General features: G+C 45.1%; 1 protein-coding gene across 1 annotated transcript in view; it reads right to left on the minus strand.

Annotated features, from left to right (window-relative positions):
- Window positions 1-19,641, minus strand: part of LOC139050701 (putative diacyglycerol O-acyltransferase Mb3761c) — a 521,464-nt gene that overhangs the window by 316,256 nt on the left and 185,567 nt on the right. The gene's annotated exons all lie outside the window — the stretch shown is intronic.

The raw sequence follows: 19,641 nt of genomic DNA on the forward strand, positions 1-19,641 counted from the left end.
GCTCGCCCCATGCCTGGTCGCCGCCGCGGAGCCCCTCTCGTGCGGCGCTTAGCCTTCCTCCTCAGCCTTTCGTAGCACTCTCCTCCTCTGCTTTGCTCCGTACGCTCCCGCTGCACCCTCCTCCTCCGCTTTCCTCTTCGCGCTCTCTTCGTTATCGCCATCTTTCATCCCCTGCTGCGCTACGCTTTCGCTCCTCCATCCTGCGCTCTCCTCGTTTGCTCAATTAGGCCAAGGGGCGTTGTAGCGGGCGCTAAACGCAGGAACCGGCACCTAAGAGTTGCGCGCTTCAAAAGAAAAACCCCGAAATTCTTCGGGGAACTTTGCGGGTATTGTGCGAGTGCGCAGATGTGTTTGGCGTTGGTGTACGTGCGCAACTAAAGGCTACAATGACCACCTTTTGTCAATTTCAACGTGTGGCATAACTGTTCGCGACAAGTTTCTCTTTGACACTATATTAGTCCCTCTTTGACCAGCTTCTCTGAACAAAGTTGGCTAGTCAACTGAATCTACCGAAATTATTATTGCAGGAATGTGTGGAAACAACAAAAACAAGCTTCTGTACAATGAACTGCCATGTGTAAACTTTTTGTGCAGTTCATTCGAGACCTGTAGCCATGAGAAAGTTCTGCGTTGAAGGCAAGGAAACTGAGGTATGTTTTCTGTGTTGCGTGCAGGACTTACAAATTTACGAAGTTTTATAGCCATTCAAAGACGAAAAATGGTGTTGCAGTTAACATGCAGCACGCAACGCAAGACTCCTGCATATTAAGCGCTAATACAACACAGATATTTGACCACCGGCGAGCGGTACACACATCCGCGTAGCCAAAGACCTTGAAAAGAAAATAACTGCCTTGCAATACTACCACGCCGAGCGACAACGCAGTAGCAATTTTAATTTCATCCTCTGGAATTTTTGTTTCGTTGCTCCCAATAGTTGCTCTTGACGCCATTTTATATGCCTGCGTATGAAATGAAAGTGCACAGCAAGAGGTGTTTTTTGCCCATCCCTATCGAAACGCCGCCCTACTATCTATAAGAACTGCGCTATAAAGTTTGAGGTATAAGATTCGCCTCGTACTAAGCCCGTTTTATTTCTAAAATTTACGACTTTCGGTGCCTCTTATTTTGACTTGTAGTTAGCGATACCATAGAAAGTATCGCAATATTTCAACGGATTCATATTGTCCCTATCTGTAATCATATTTGAGCACACCGCAAATAAGAAAATCAGTCATGTGTGAACCAAAGGGCTCCAAATCAGTTATATGTTGGCATTCATGCCGACACCTACGGTAATTAGGAGTTTAAGTAACAAAGCTATATTGGAAAGCTGGTTGATACTGTTAACATCTGCGTCACTATTTTCGTCACAAGTACAAACGTTCTGCGAGAAGTGGAGCAGAATTTTACATTCCAAAGGCGTGCATAAGATTGTGAGGGATCCCACATATGGATTCGCGTTTCCTTGGCGCACACGCAACCTCTTTTCGTGCATAAATGTGCAGCAGGAATCGCGCCGTTCCTTTTTTAAATTTTAGCAAAAGCCAAAATCATGTCATCCGCTTCTAATTTGTCACGAACCTTTTTAAAGATTAGGAATGTGTTGAAGCAAAACAATTTGGCTTTTCTCTCTTTGTTGGCGTCCCTTCAACGCATTAGTTTAGACGTGTGCTTTTGTTTGATTTAAGTGATAGAATTCACTCGGTTCTACACATTCATCAAAAATAACCAGCGATTGTATTTCAAAAAAGAAAAAAATATCGTCAGCGTTGTTGCGTCTCACATATCAGACGACCTAATCGACTTAGGAAATTCAATCGTAAAAAATCAGCCCATAGAGTCCACGAATATAAAAGGGGTGTTTAATCGCATTTAAATGCCTTTTCCCTCCTATGCTTTTGGCAGACAACCATACGTTGTGTTACCGAGGTTATCTTCAGATGGTGTCTCGAACGTAACTATTAGCTCAACAAGGTGGCAAGGTGTTATCGTGTTCGCTAAGCAAGTGTACGAGTGGTGGTGTTTGCAACATCCTTTTTTTATGCGAAAGCATGAAATGGTCCGTTGGGCAAAAAAGTCAACGTCTGTCGTCTGTACACGCGAAAAACGGCAGTTAAATTCGCATTGGGTGCGACGCTACGTCACGAGCACGTCTCGACGGAGCAGAGTGGGCGAAAGGGAAAGCACGCTGTTTCAGTAGGGCGCCAGGTGCTGCGTCAGGGGAGAGGGTATCGCCGCGATGTCACCTCACCTTCCTTATCGCTCCCGGAAGCCTACGTTATCAGCGCCTTCCTAGTCGGCGCAAGCTCTCGCGTGCGTTCTAACTGCGCCACGGAAAGGCCAAATGAAAACGCGCCAAGCCAAGCACTCTGCGTTGTGACGTCTTGCTACTTGGACCAAAATTTTCATTGACAAGCCCGGCGTCACAATCTCCGTGACGTCATAATCACCGCGTCTTGTTTGGGAGCATCTCTATTACATTCTACGGCAGTCGGGTAGGTTAACATGACGTCTGGGATCGAAGTAAAGCGGTGTTCTGCCAAATAGGAAACGTTGGCCAATAGTGTCCACACGCTCGCCGGCCCGCGAGGAGTTCATAACTCGAAGGACCACTCAACATCCCCCAATTGCACATTAAGGCTTTCGCATTGACAACTCATAAGTTCTTAGGTGTGGTCGGATTTTTTAATCACTTTAGCATCTTAGTCTACTAATCCCACTTTGGTGTGCTGCAATCTAATCCCTATCGTGTGACATTAAAGAAATGCACGTCTGAGAGTGCGCGTAGTCGACCTTTTCTTTCCGTGTCAGTACGTTCTGCTGGAAACCAGCTGTGGTATGTGCAACCAACCAACCCAGGCAAACACGTTTGAGACTTCTGTTCTGCTCGCTCAGCAGCCCCATTAGCTGAGCAGCCCCTTAGGCCATGGACGCAAGCCTGAAAATTTCATTTAACACCCTTTCTAGATTCCCGTCGACATCACGCCGCCATAATCGTGCTGTCGTCATACAAGCGTGAACGTGCGTCATTGTCATGCCATGGTCTTCAGTGTGCCGTCGTCATATATTCGTCGTCATACAATTGTTGTGCGTTGGTAGTCCAACCATAGTGATGATGCGGTTGTCTTTCCGTCACCGTAGTTCTCGCTTCGTGATCAATTTCTCGTGGAGTCGTCATCTCCACATCATCATGCCATCACCGTCATACAGTCGTCGCCATAGCATTGCAGTAGTGCAGTATTCGCCACGCTGCCGTGGTCACGCCGCAATCATTATTTCAAAATGTTCATCCAACCACCTTCATGCCGCAGTCGTCACACCACCTTCGTGGTTACATCGACGTTATTCTTTCTCGGTAATTTCATCTTCTTCACTCCATCGTCGTCGTGCTGTAGTCCAAATGCCGTAATGGCCATGACTGACCCTGGATATAATTTGTCATAGAAAACACTCGGCATCAACTGTCCTGCACCTCCATCGCGTCCATCCTGTACCGCGGTGACACCATTTATGAGGACCAAGGCCCCCAGGCGAAATGGGACAATAAGCTGACGGTTTCGGCTAATAAGTACTGCTGAACTGGAGTCATTATTATCTGGTGCTCCGGGCGAGGCAAAACAGAAAAATGGAGTAACAACACGGGCAGTGACTTTCAAGTTATTTAATTGACGGGGGGATTGCATTCTATAAGGATGATATGATGGGCACATCAAGTAAAGATAAAATAACGAAGTGACACCAAGAAACATTATTTCGCGGAATAGAAAGGCATCAAAAGTTATCGGCGTTCGTGTTGTCCACTTCTCCACTCTTGTGTCCTGTCTGCACGCCTCACTTGTATTTTGCATAATTATCTGAGGAACACTGAAAAATGTTGCAGTGAAACGCTTAACTGAGGTCTTCTATTTAACTTTGATTTGATAAATCAACTATTTTGCATTTGCCTCAACAAATTATCTCCAAAGCTGTCAGGAAGGATGTCCCTGTACAGGAAAAGCAGTTAACAGGACAAATGGCTTTTATCTACCCAACCAATTTCATCGGCAATCTCGCTAAATGATACACGGCAACTGTCCCTCTATAAACACAAGACGCTAGCTCAAAGTCTCACATGTACTTACCCCTCTGGTATTCGTTTTGTTCAAAGCATGATGAAGTTTAATATACTGCTGCCACGCAGTTATGTTCAGCGACGGTTCTTTGAAAAGGCTGGCATCTTATTAAGATTTATTCTTCTGAGTTTTTCCTGCTTACGTAAGCCAGCACAATGCAAAAGAATAAAGCTTTCACGCATCTTCGCTTGCTTGTTTATTACTCCTTCAACTTTAACTCAAAATTTTTTTTCAAAATTGATGAGGTAGCCACAATGGAAGTTCCTCGGGTATGCAACAGCGCATCACAATTTCACGGACGCTTAGCTAGACGGCAGCTTGAGATGCATTTGTCCGTAAAGAAGCCAGAAACACACGCACAAGAAAAGAACATCAATGAATAAAAGCAAAAAGAAAACGAAAGAAGAACCTACGGAACCTATGGTATTCTGATAAAGGCTGAAGAACTTCCATTTTCGTCCCAACAAAGTTGCGGGCTCCTTTCGTCGACGGACTGATGGAAGTGGGGGAAATGAATTACGGACACCCTGCAATCTTTCATCCTATACGAGGCTCCGAAATGTGAATTTTCCGAGAGGCGCATCGGAGGGAAAGCCGCCTTGCACAGTGAAAATCGCTGATGTGAAACGAGAGAAAAGAACAAGGAGAAAATTTTCCGAGGAACACCGAATACCAAATACAAAAGAAAACGGACGATACCAAACTAGCTTTATGATTGTCCGCGGCATCTCGAGCATTGATCTCCTATATATGTGATCAGTCAGTTACAGTAACTATGAATCGAAAAATGTACTCACAGTAAAAAAGCTAAACGTTGTTCGTGTCTTGTAGTAGACGCTTTGAAATTACTTTGTCGAGTAGGGGCAAAGAAAGGGACGCTGTTAGATGAAGAGGCACTTCTGAGGTTTTTGGAAGGCTGCTTTTATGTGAACATTACGTTCTTGCATCACTGGTTAATAATCTTCTCGAAGGATCAATTTCCTTAGAAATCGGGACTGTTTGCCGTTCTTTATATGCTTTATATGAAGGTTTTGGTACAACACTTGTGATAGAATCTTCCGAGCCGTCTCTAGCGAAAATACCATAACCCTCCAGCGTTCGCGAACCATCCCCCCTTATTCAATAAAAAAAAACAAAAAAAACCTTGCATGTGCACAATGAGATGTCCTTCTAACAATAATAATGAAACTGTCTTTCGTTAAACGTCATTTTTAGTTGTGCGGCATATTCTGACACTGCGATCAAGGCTGTCTGGAGATAATGGATTGGAGTGTAGCGGGGGGGGGGGGGGGGGGGCTGTCCACGGTTCCCATCTGGAAAGTTTACAGCTTATGAGCTTTCCCAGTGTACGTACTGCTAGTGTACTTCTAGTGCACGACACTCAAAAATAATTATGCAGCTTCAAACCAACCGAGGTTAAAATTATTTATTGAGCGCATACGTAGAGCAAATTTAGAAACGCGCTTAGTGACTTGCAAAGAAATGTCACAATAATTTGCGTAAAGAAGCGCTTCAAACACTTTTTCATGATCTCTCCTTCAATGGCGAGCTCTGAAACAACAACGAATAACATTTTCATTTTGCTCTTCTGCTACAATCAGTCTGCGCAGTCAAGAACAGCAATCCATTGATGAAATTTGACGACCTTATCATTGCGTTATTGCGTCACCAGAGGTTTGCGACATGGACAAAATTATTTTTAGAGCACGGCTCGTAGGCCCCCGTTCCTACGGCGAGCATCGGCGTCGTCCGTAACCGAGCGAACGGGCACAGCGAAGGATGAAAGAGCGAAGGCAGAGCGCAGCGAGTGATGAAAGATGGCAATAGCAAAAAGCGTTCCAGGAGGAAAGTGGAGGAGGAGTGTGCGGCGGAGCCATGAGGCGGAAAGCGGAGGAGGAAGGTATGGCGAAAGCGTGAGAAGGAAAGCGTAGTGCCGCGCAAGACAGCCTCTGCGGCGATGATGGCTACGGGATGACGCCAGAGTAGCGCGCGTCATCTGTTCACCGGTGACGTAACCGATACCATATATGGAAACAACGCACTGCATGAACGGTCTGTCTGCGTCGGCTGCTGTGAATCGCGCTGGCCCCACGCGCTGCCTCCTCTGCGGTGTCTGTCGTAGCCCTTAATGTTGACACACTACTTTAAAGCCCAGTCACTAGTCCTATTTATCATTTAGACAAGTATTTCAGATCAGTGCAAAGCGAGCTGATGGTGGCCGCTGAGCACACTTTGTGGCGTGCGCTGTTACTATCACCTAGAACATAAGGTTTTTTAATAGATACTGATGATGCGTCTTGAATTCGCATCACACGTATGTGCAGCATACGAGAGTGCTGTTCGGAGTTTTTGCCATGCCAGCAAAATACGATGGTACGACGATGTAAATGTGCACAAAAAATGTGCACGAAAAATCTGCACAAACAAGGTACGATCAATTGCACGAGAAGATGTGATGAACAATGTAAGTTGCATGGACCACGAAGATGCCACCATCTTCCTTAAAATGATATAAACAGAAAAATTGTTGACTATCCGGTGGCGTCCACCGCTTTTCGCCCTTTTTCAGCGTCACCGTTTTTTTTATATAAAATATAAAAAAGGAATAAGAACTCTTTCATTAGCTGATACCTAAATAAGAAGAATGTGCAACAGTACTAAGAGTAAAAGTCTTTATCGAAAAGATCGAAAAGTTCTAGTTCTAACAAAGTACGCGGAAGTATAAGGTAGACAAGTTTCGGATGCAAGAATGAGACAGACACGATGCAGTAGAGCCAATATTCGTCGCAAATGCGTGCGTCTTCAAAGAAGCGTTCAAGCCTCGTGTACCACGGCCCCATCGAGTCCTTCGTAAATATGCATGCGCGCGCGGGTCGGTAAAGAAGTAGGTCACCGAGAAGCGTTTCGCTGCAAAAGCAAGAGCAAGCTGTCTCGGCTTCGATCGAACCTGCGGAGTTGACGACGCCGTTGTCGTGTTTACGTTTCCTTGTGCCAACGTGGCTGTCATGTAATACCTATTCTTTATTAGTGTCACAAATAGGCAAAAGTCTGTTTCTGCGGCCTGCGTCACCAATATTCACACTTCATGCGCACTTGTTTTTATAGAAACCGAAGTACGCATGTGCCCCATGCCTAAAGGCTTACAATGTGACACCTGCAATCTGGCGAGGGACGGAGCGCTAATATGACTGACACTGATACCAATTTGTAATCCCAATATTTTCATGCCTAAAAAAAGAAATCTAGTTTATTTTTATGAGCGTGATGACAAGGGCGAGGACATAAGAAGTTGCTGCGGCTAACATATCGACCAGGCCGAGGCACCGATCATGCTCGGGATGCCTTCGATGACATTGTGTACTTTCACAGAACTTTGATAATTCGTTCATTGGTGCATGGCATAGAAACCCGTAAATCTGCCACAGCGCTCTGAGAGATGCCGTCAAATTTCTGCTCATGCGCCTAAGTGCGCGAGCGTTTTCGTATTCCGCCAATATTATAATGCGGCGAAACTTAATCATCGCGCTTACCAATAACACGCTACAGACACTGCAACGTGTCTTTACCTATTGCTGTATTCTGAGTGCCTTCAAGGTGAACATTACAGCAATAAACAATACCGAAAGCGAAAGCAAATTCTGGCCTAACACTCGCGGAATGGCAAAGCGCCTGCAGCGTTCTCGTGTTGAACGCCAGGTAACGGCCTTTAATGCGAAAGAACTATGCGCCCATGAAGCCGAAAATCTGGCGAGCGTCCGGCGTTAACATACCACGGTGACAAAACCTACTCGAACAAGTGATGACGTCACGTTCCCAGCCCTGAAGCTGCTGCGGCTCCTACTGCGAAACCCCACGTTGAACAGCCACGGCGTTGGAAGGACGCTGTAGCCCACATAAAAAAAAAAAACAGACTTAGCCGAATTCCAAAACTGAGCTGACCCACGTTCAAAATCGGCCAGGCCCACTCGGAAAATATTGGCTCAGCCGCAAAGTTTGGACGGCCGACGCTCAAAATTGACTTTGCTCAATTCGAGCCCGTGACCGAGTGAAACGTGCCGCGTCGAAGAGCCTCAATGCTTCCGCGTGCAATGCACCTAAGGAGACGTAAGTGAATCTGCAAATGTTTATGCTGCTTCACGCCAACTAGCTTTAAATGCTGTCAGTGCGACAAACAGGGATGACAATTGCGTGTTCATTTAGGAAGAAAGAAGAAAAAAAGAAATTCCCTAACACTGCGGTGGCTGGGTAATTCCAATTGCCACGGTAGCACAGTGGCTATGACGTCGCGCTGCTAAGCTCGAGGTCACTGGTTCGATTTCGGTCGAGGCGGCTTAATTTCAGTGGCAGGAAAATGTGAGAAAGTTTTTGCGTCTAGAGTTATGTCCACATTAAAGAACCTTAGACGCCCTAACTTCGTGAAAAGTTGCCCACAACGGCATACGTAATTTTCGGATCGTGCGTTTCGCACCTGGAACCTCATATCCAAATTCTGTTTATGTTCAAGCAACACACACGGAATTTGAAACCACCAGCCATTTGCAACGATGTCAGGGCATCGATCGTGTGTACTAGTGATAGGTACACTTCGACGCGTAATTACAAATATGGCACCCCTTTCTGAACGGAAAACTCTGTAAATTTCACCCAATTGGAAGGATTCATTCTCTAACTCTTCATTCAGTCGAATTTTGACGAGACAGGTCTTTAAGATCGGCCAGAGGTGGTTGCTTGTAGAAACCCCAAGCAGCAAAAACATAGACTATTATAACTCACATCGTTTTTACCGCACTACCTGGCACTTTACTTTGGTATTGTTATGTAAGGGGAAAAAAAACTAATTACTCGATAATGCGTGCGTCACGCGAACTGACTGCGTCGTTGTTGTGCCTAGCATGACGCAAGTGGAGCTAAATTTAGCATCTCGCTCGCGGTTCAGAGACGCTTAGCTCCGCAGTACGTTTATTGATCCCAACGGGAGTGATCGCGCTCAAAGGAGCTTGCTATGCCATGGCAAGTGTAAATCACCAAACTTAAACATGTGTTAATCAGGAGTTATAATGCATAGAAGTGTATAGCTTTCTTTTTTCAGAAATTTCACGGTAGCTCGGTTATGGAGCGCGCGATACGCAGGGTCCATAAATGGCGTGAAGTTAATTAATTAATTAATATGTGGGGTTTTACGTGCCAAAACCACTTTTTGATTATGAGGCACGCCGTAGTGGGGGACTCCGGAAATTTTGACCACATGGGGTTCTTTAACGTGCAGCTATATCTAAGTACACGGGTGTTTTCGCATTTCGCCCCCATCGAAATTCGGCCGCCGTGGCCGGGATTTGATCCCGCGACCTCGTGCTCAGCAGCATAACACCATAGCCACTGAGCAACCACGGCGGGTAAATGGCGTGAAGTGACACGGGCAGCAACACAGCCAACGTGTCCATTGGCGCGCTGCAGCTTTGACCACAGCGGCCCCACAACCAATAAATAGGGAGCAAGCACGATCGCAAGATTAGATCGCAGGGGCCTTACTAGCAGTATCACAAGTTAAGCACACACGCTTTCTAATGAGTGGTTAAACGTAACTTGGTGCATTTAGTTACGGCATTTCTGTGGCCTAGTGCCAATACAACCTGAGTATCACTAACAAGATGCTTCATATACTGAACTGTTGCTGCATCCCTGATATATTATACCCAACTTTTTGTTTCGAAGAAAGGCGCGATGCGTAATTTGCTAAAATCTTCAAATTTACCAGTTTATTGTTTTTTCGTTTTATGTGACGTTACGGATTATTCCTTGCTAACGATGTGCGTAGATGCTTTCCTTCGCAAGCCATTTCTAGGTTTTCGATGGCCTGTCGCGGGCACTAATTTAAATGGACCAAAACGCGGCTCGGCAAAACAGAAGTGTCTTAATTAAAATCTATCGATCACCGCAGCACCACATCTGAAAAAAGAAAAGTGAGCCAAAGAAAGATAAAGATTAAATTACCGGTTATCTTGAAATTGATTCCGCTGGTATCTGCATAGTTTAATTAGAACCTTCTTTCACAATTCATGAATGCTCCAAAAAGCTCAGGCAAGTGTCCTTTATATTCCGGTATATTCTTCGGAGCATGAAAGGTACATAATACAATATACAGCGTGTACCAGCTAATTTATCTGGAGTTTAAAAATGCGCAAATGCCATGCAGGTGGACAGAACATAAGTAATGTTGCTTTCCGTCGCTAGGAGACACTCAAACGTTTTTCATTCCGCTTAATTAGATAATCAGTCTTACTTAATTTTTATTCAACTTCTTAAATATTACAGTTAGACGCAAACATTCACTGAGAAAATTGTAGAGCGGCATGAAAAGCTCCCGATACAGCTTTTTGTTACTCAATACGTGCTGCATAAGAGTGTTTTTCCGAGCGTGAAACAAGCCCACGAATACACGCAAAGTGGCTCGAGCGGCCAGTCGCGCTGAAACATTGCGTGCATTTGCGGGCTGCGTTCATGCTCGGAAAAACACTCTTATGTAGCACGTATTGAGTAACAAAAAGCTGTATCGGGAGCTTTTCATGCCGCCCTACAATTTTCCCACTGACACTTTTCATCCAATTATAATATTTGAGAAGTTGATTAATTCATTAGGACTAATTATCGAATTAGCCGCTGTGACAAGATTAATTTAAGTATCTCCAAGCGACGGAAATCACATTATCTTTGTTCTGTCCAGCTGAATGGCATTTTCATATTTTTAAACTCTGGCTAAATTTAGCGAGGACACCCTGTATATAGGCTTTGGTTTAAATAGAACAAGAGTGGCAAACATAAAATTATCCACCTTTTGGTGAGTTCGTTCAGATCCTCATCGGTAATCTTTGTTGTTCAATTAGGAAGGGCCTCTTCGTCTTCAGTGAATCTCCACTGGCTTTTTAAAATTGCGAATACGCAGCAAAGTAAAGAAGTTATTATCATCCACGATTTCAGTATAGCGCAGTAAACCATGTTAGACTGCAGCTTTAATTCTACGAGTGAATGGTTGAATCCAAGAGCCACCTCGATTGAAGAGGCTGCTTACAGGAGCCCCACTGAGCCACCTATATTTACAATTGGTGAACGCAATGCGCCGAGCTTGCGGTTCCAATGATTTGTGTGGCAAGATGTGGCGTCCTGCGACGGCCCGATCCCCAAGAATAATATGAAATGAAACAAATAAATAAATTCCCAGTTTCGACAGAAACGCGAAGCACTGATAGCAGTAACAATCAGAAAAGTGCACGAAGTACGGTTCGCAATTTTATCGGTCATACAAATCGCGGCAATCAGCAACTCAAATTGTGAATTAAGAAACATGGTCACACGCGCTCAACCGGCAGACACGAACAGATATCGCTCGATGACCACGAACACTGGCAGTCACAGCGTTCGCCTAATAAAGATTGCCGACCTCTGAGTGCGAACACTTCTTCGGGCTACGTCGAGGTTGAACGCACTTTCGAAACTTGATTTTACGCGGACTCCGACACTGGGCGCGAGCAGAGAGCGCACACATCAACCATTTAAGCTCACCGAACCATTGCAACCCCCGCAGATTACATCCAAGTACGGGCACAGGGGTTGCGTATGCTTTCAGCAGCGCGGACAGCAATGCGTAGCCAGGGCCGGGATAGAAGAGGAGACGCGCGCTCCACTGCCTCTTTTAGCTCGTACTTGATCATGCTACCGCGCCCCTGCGCGCGCTTACTGAGCGCGCGAGAGGATGGCACGAACCAAGCCATCATCCTGCAGGGTTCACTCTGGCACGCCTTCCCACGCGGCAAACAGCATTCGGTGCGCAGGCTCAATATGATCTTACCGCACATGGACTTTATACAGACGCCACGGGGACATCAACGAAAATTAGCCTGAAGTGCCTGTATAATTTCTAGCGCAATAATAAGCAAGAAGTTCGGCAGCAGGTTAGACTCCTGGAACACGTGAAAGTGAAATCCTGCTCCACACGTGGTAGTGTTCGTTGAGTTATACAATGGCAGCGTTCAGACTCCTTGCAAGAGATAACGAGCCGCAGTGTGACGTAAACGTATTGCGTCCTAGATCGACCTCCTCAACGACACATGCGAACGCCTAATGCGCTACCTAAACGTTCTTTCCTTCTTTCTTTGTTCTTTCAGTCTTTTTTCGTTCTTTCTTTCGTTTCTTCATTCACATTAGGCCATTGCATTTTTGCTTGTTTAGGTTGGTATGAGCTATTCCTAATGAAGGTTTTTTTTTTGTCTCACTTGACTACGCGCCGCTTTTCTCGGGTATCAGCCATTACAACGAGCCACTTAAGCCTCTCGGCTTAAAAATACCGACCTCGTGTCATCACTCATGCCAAATATGTTCCGCTTCGCCACACGTAGCTAGGTGGACTGCGATTGGGGTGAAGCGAGAGGGATCGTTTCAAAGTCTGTGTATTCTGCTGGCTTATTGGTCGATCGCAATTTCTGCAGGCGCCACGTATAAGCTTCGCTGTCACCAACTAGCAGACGCCACGACGCTGCTCGGTTGAGCAAGCAGTAAATCACCGATACAGACTGAAATTCTCGCTACTTTTAAGTATACACGTTTTGCTGGAAGTAGCGAGGAGGTGAGTGATCTTACTGAACGTTTGCGGGCTTAGACTAAGCTCGGCTATATCGCTTGATGCCAGGACGCATTTCACAATTAGGCTATCAATGAAGAGATAGCAGGAAATAGAGACGACAGTTGTGCATAGAGACCAGTGGGCCGTCAGCAGGACGCCTATTGCAATTGGTAGGGGTCTTGTCATACAGCATAACGAGCGCATAGAGAAAAAAATATAGACCCATAAAGGAGCCTGACGCTGTGAAGAAACATGGGTACGGGCGAAAGCAGAGTTGGCGCGAGTGATCCATTGTCAAATCAAGCCAAGTTGATTTCCGTTGACAGAAAAAAAAAAGACAGCAGACTTTAGCTACTCCTACGGCTCTGAAGGCAATTACTGCGACACCAACATTTTACAACAGTGAATAGCAGACGCTTAGTTGCTCGTTTATATTGCTTGCCTGATTATTTTTGAAATACTTCTGTCCACCCACGCAGATGAACTGGAAGAGACCCCAGCGGTTAGAGCAGTGTTTAATGGGGCAAGAGTGCGGTTTCATTAAAATATATTTTAATGTAACAATTAAAAATAATAATCTGTATTTTAACATTCGAAGTGTAATTAGAAGTTTTGATGGCACAGAAAGGGTTATGTGGACAGATAAGTTCTGACCTGTTCTTTTTGCGACGTACGCAACCTCTTTCTGTAATAGTAGCACGCATTAAACAATAATGCGTGCTGCGAAATTCGAACAACTAAATAGGCAAGATTAATCATTCAGGTACTCCACTTTTCTAAGCAGACTGCATAATTTAGTGAAAGTGCATAGGTTTATAAGAGCTCTTACTTCAAAGAAGGACACAGCGGGAAAAAGACACGGAGACGAGAGAGCGACACCCACACAGCGCTGACTTACAACAGTTTATTCATGAAGCCATGAAGGAATAAATATGTAGGGTGCTATCTTCTTCCAGTGAATCAACAACAAGCCCAAGCTTCCACGCTAAGTCGCTTTTATTTGCAATTGATCAGCTAAGTAATTATGCTACTTTTAGTTTGGCCGCTGCGGTTGAACATTCTATGATTGAAATGCATTTAAGTCAAAAAATCGCGGTAGAAATTGTTTGCACTTTGTTTTATCTTGCACGGCCACGTTTATTTGTTTCAATTGTGCAGGAAAACAACGTCCTATCCCATATATGCTAAGCGTGATTGTAAACTATAGCACTGTATTTCAGATAACCTTCAAATCTGAAGTCTCTGTACGGTTACATTTCTTTAGTCCACTCTTTTGTGTAAATCAATATCAGACCGCAGGCGAGGAGGCAGTTGTTCTGTTAAAAGCTTTATCCTTTTAATGCACGACAGCTCGTTTTCAACTTGAGTTCCAATAGACTTCGAGGCCAAAACTTCTAAAACTGATATCTCGAGCGAATGACGCAGTACCACCTACAACATATGAGCGTTTTCATTTTCTCTGTGCATTTGCAGGGCTACTGTATAGGTTGTAAATACTGTCATCTAATGCGTAAACCACGCGGCCTTGTCGTACCGACATCGCGGTTAGCATTGACGCTGTTGATGCTTTCAATGTTGTGTTCAACCGACAACCTCATTCTGAGCGCATGATTTATTGTGCGCATGCGCCATGCTCGAAGCATTCGAGCGAAGCATTCCTCGCAAACGCCGAGACTTCGTAAATAACAATTCCTATGCCATGCACGTAATTTCAGCCACGTCCGGTACAGCGTTTCTGTTTACAGTCTCCGAAATCCCTGCAGAGACGAAACTCATCTCAGAGTCCCAAGCTTCTGCGGCAGCAAACCCGCGAAACTAGGGAGCAGCACCATCTAGCCGCCCCAACTGCACCCAACAATGCTTTGGCCGACAAGCTCCCGGCCTGCCCCGCTGTAGACACCCGGTGGCGAGATACTTGCCCCGCCGCGAGTCTCGAACTCTGCTTGGGCGTCTTGCACCACAACCTCACTGCCAGAGCCCGAGATCCATTCCCCTGCATTTCAGTTAGCGACGCAAAGTCCATGCTCTACACACGAACCACACCTGATGACTTCAAAGCAGCCATTGGATGAATTCGGATGATTTCAAACCACGCTGAAGGGACACGAGGCGCAAAAAAACATTCGGTTTGTGCGCAGACAGAGGCTTCTACAGGTTCGAGCCTCAAAAAGCTCGCAACTCCTACTTTTGTAACGCAAACCACAGGCCGGTTATCTCCTTCAAACGGCATGGCTTCTGGCTAGGACAGTTGCGCTGCTCGCGACCTTTCGCCAGGACCAGCAAGGTCGAGCGCCTCGGAGATCCTCGACCCGGCCGATGCAACGCTGCGAAAGCGCAAGTCGCGTCGTGCGCCGAGAAGGACACTCGCTTAGTCGCTGCCTCAGAGACCCGGTCCACCAACCCCGACGGACTGCACACGACCACGACCAATGCAACCGTCCCCGTTTAGCGAGACAGGCGGCGGTTCTGTCTCCGAGGCCGCCTGCCGTGTTTTGCCAGCTGCGACGAGATGATCGTCGGCGAGACGTGCGACGCGAGCACAACACTGAGTGCCGATCCCGCGAAAAAGTGGTAGCGCAGAGGGCGGCCTTAACGACGACGCCCAGTGCCAAGTATTCACGAGTATGCATCTTCATCAGCAGCGCACCCTCACAACACAACGCACCCTCACAGCTATGCGCGCGGTCGATTGTAATGGAGAGAGACGCACTTAGGATAATATATTCATACATAACATAACATATATATATATATATATATATATATATATATACATAATCCATGAACAATATGCCTTCGATGATGCTTTTACCTAGCCGGAAAGAATTAGCATTTTGCGTAAATGTGTACCCTCTAACGTTCTGTAACAAACACCTCTGCAATTAGTATGTGTATACGTATCATGTTTCAGCGTATTGCGCTTAATCTTTTATCTGTGCAATGAATTCGCGACTAGGAAATGTGCCTACATGTAACACAGATCCTGTTCCATTTTTCACGAAAATAAAAAAGAACATCGTGTGATTGCGTGAAATACAGTCCCTGAAAAGCGTTCATGCTCCCAAAATTTGTCACAGTTTCGGCTTCTTGTCGTCTCATTAAACATGCACGAGTGAAGACATATTCATGCTCCATTCTGCCAAACGCTCAATTACAAACTGTCAGGAACTTTATCTTCTCTGTGTATACTTTACTTATTTGTTTATTTAGTACATACTGCAGACCTTTCGGTCCAAGCACAGGGACAATAGAATTCATACAAGCAAAAGAGAACGAGTTAGGAACAAGCGAATACAAATTTACACAATTTTTAGTCACACTGTGTCTGTAAACTGTCGCTCCAGTGTGATATTGTTCTGGAGAAAAAAGGAAAATAATATATAAACCAAATATAAAAAAATATATCTAAAAACAAGAACTCGCTCCGGCTTCATTTCGCGAGGAACCGACTCCTTCCTGAATACATAGATGCCACATGTACAGCCAGGCTTTTGTTCTCAAAGTTTAATATCGCACGAAACCGTAGACTGAAATGCTCGCTTACGGCGTGCCAGCTCGCAAGATGGTGGAGGCGGTTCTCTACGAAGCACCGATCTCCTCAATGCGGAATATATGTATATTGCATGGCGGAAGCAAATAAACGACATTCCGAAAAGGTTCTGAGCATTAAAAAATATGGCGGCGCGATATGGTGGTTCGAAATAGACGCAGGGGAAGAATACATTTGGCGACGACGGAGCTGACGGCAGTCACCGGAAAATGACGGAAAATAAAAACAGAAATAAACAGAAGTGCGAGGCAATCAGATCAAATCCGGATCGGGTCAAGAGGGAGGTGTGGAAATAGAATCGCAGTTTGCTAAAAAAGCTCCGCATACACTTCCGAGTGTCTCTCCATATTAAACGCCTCCGTTTCAGGAGCCGGTATGGTTTGGCGAAAGTATCAAGCACGGGGAATATTCCGCGCATTATTAAAAAGCAAACGAAAAAGCTCTTCTGTCTTATACCAGCGCATACCATCGCTTCCTCGGTTTAATCTTGTACTCACGGATATTTTACAAGCGGAGTGTCATTTGCATGTATTATATTTGATGTGAGTTCTGCGTGAAATTGGGGTGGCGCTACACAAAATATAGGAATAACATCCACTATCAAGAAATTGAGCTTCTCTGCCAGAGAATGTTGGGAGGTCCGATTTTGTGAGTCTCGATTTCTTCCTAATCGTGCCGCAGACATTCGGAGAATGTGAGCCACGGTTGCAATTTCTGCGACGCCCCCTCGCGCCACTACGCTGTGAAGTCGAAACTATGCGAAAGCCTACAATTACGCCTGAAATGCCTCAATTTCTCACACGACTAAGGTTAGCGGTAAAATTTAACGGGAGGAGCGGCAGCGATAAGATCCGTCCGTGCGGAGACGGCTGGATGCTTATACCATATGCCTTTCCTAAGGCTAACAGGAAATTTTAGAAATATATATATATATATATATATATATATATATATATATATATATATATATATATATATATATATATATATATATATATATATATATATAGCTCGTAAATAGCACCTTTCGAATACTTGAATAGTATTGATCGAAGGGCCGGGCATAAGATGCATACAACGCTGTCAGTAGGGGGCGGGTGCAGCGCTCTGGGGGGGGGGGGAGGAGGGGGGCTGCAGCTCTGCCTTGAAAGGCAGGGGGGTCGGGGGGGCAGGGAATGTAATGTGCTATGGCAAATAATTATTCACCGAAAGAGCGAAAAGGCGCCGGGCGCCCTCCGCTGAGTGGAACAGTGGTGCCCTACAGGGTGATAATTTTCGTGCTTTACGGAGTTTTTAAAGATCGCCTGCAGCAGATGGAAAAATCCTTGCCCTCGAGCTGGATTATTCCAAGAGGCGGACATTACTGGCACGACAAACGGCGACACATATTCGATCAATTAACAAAGAATAAGTAATTAACGTCTTCGTCAATTACATTACAACCAATATTGCAATTTATGAATTGTAGCCGCGGAGTTTGCGAGGCGTATCCACCTGGATTGAATTTCCAGAATCACACCAGTTTGCAGACATGCATTATCAAACTTGCAGTAAAAACGCACTGTTGTTGCACTTGCTCTTTCAACATAACGCTCTTTCATGCACAGTGGCGTAAAAGTAAGTGGAACGCGGATATATACTTCGTTCCACACCCTGGGAAATAATATCTCGAAATTGGTGTCGCCCTGGAAATTCATTTCAAGTGGACGCGTCTAGCAAGCTCACCGGCTACAATTCGTAAAGTGCAATATGCGCGGTAACGTAATTCACTGAAAAGATAATTAGTGGATTTATGTTAATTGGTTGAACATGTGTTTTGATTTCTCGTGCAAGGAATGTCGGCCCCTCTGAATAATTCAGCTCAAGGATTAGAATTATATTATCCGTAACAGGGTATTTAAAAAAAATTCTATAGAACTTAAAAAATGATCACCCTGTATATTCGCCGACTACTGAAATCAAGAGAGAATGGAAGTTCGTAGTAGAGTGCTCTTCGCAAGACATAAAGACTTAGGGTGCTTTCGAACGCGAATTTCGAACGATATGTACCGCTGAGGCACGTGAATTGTTTCGCCGATGCAACCACGCAGCACTCGCTGTAACTGATGCAGAAATACTTCGCCACCGGGGCCGACCATACGCTAACGGATAATGCGAGATTAGCAAAAATTTGTGCTTTCGTTTTTCTTACGATAGCTCCGTTAAAATGCCACGCGTTCTACTAAGACTGTATTACTCTTCGCCTAGCTGCCTACTAGTAGAAGCTCGGTCTTCGTTTTCCTCTCATTTCAAGTTTCCTTCTCCCGAGGTGCTTCTTCGGACTCTGAAAATGCGGATAATCTATTGTCGTATATACCTATGCCGCTACGTATGCAATGCGCACCGCACATGGCTATGCATACACTGTGCATACACTTCCATACGCGTGCATACGCCTATCGCCACAAGTCTTTCTACATGCTTAAATTTTGCATTCTTTCTTATTTAAGTTTCATGTGCACGTTTATTACTATAATGCCAGTCTGGGCACTCTGTGAGGAAAACTATTCGCTCTCTTTATCTTTTTTAGCAGTTTTCTTCTCTTAAATAAATAAATGCACAGTTCTGTTTTCTGCCTTTTAGTATAAGATAAACACGTAAATGTGCACTTTCGATATGATGTGCTGAATGGGGAGTTGTATGATACACTCGTTACCTAGGACGTTTTGAAACGAAATAAAAATAATTAGCCGTTAGATACAGAAAAGAAAACTCAACGCTGAAGCGTGCAACGCAGAAAAAATGTGCTTCGTTCCCTAAAACAAGAAGACAAGGAAGAGGCGGTGGGGCAGCGAGTCACGGGATTTCCACTTGCCTGCTAAAAGAGTTCAGCGTACCCCGCACAGAGTATTGAAAGCTAGTAAAGCGAAGCGCGTGTCCGTGTAATTCTTACAGATAGAAGTATTTCAAATGCTTATTAAGTAGATACCCAGTAATGTGAGATCTATGTAGGGTGTCACGCCATTGCGATCACCACGACAACAACGACGACTTGCTTACTATAATTAAAAAGACGACGGGCGACTTTGACGAATGACTATCCATCCCACCTTTGCGACTAATTTCATGATCACTGTAAAAAGGGGGGGGGGGGGTAGGGGGCTTTGTAGGTATATTTTCATTTATATCGCAAAGCGTAACAATGTATTTACGACAAGGCAAGGATTGATATAACGCGCACAAGGTTCTTTAAGGGACAGCTAAGATATGTTGAGATGCACTGGTCGACGGTGTTATGCCGAGTGTCGTATTCAAAAGACGAGCGGGCTAAGATGGTTGAAATACGAGATGCAGCCGTAAATCTCTCCAGATTGTGAAGTCGC

Source organism: Dermacentor albipictus, chromosome 10, assembly GCF_038994185.2.
Source record: "Dermacentor albipictus isolate Rhodes 1998 colony chromosome 10, USDA_Dalb.pri_finalv2, whole genome shotgun sequence".
Lineage (NCBI taxonomy): Eukaryota > Metazoa > Arthropoda > Arachnida > Ixodida > Ixodidae > Dermacentor > Dermacentor albipictus.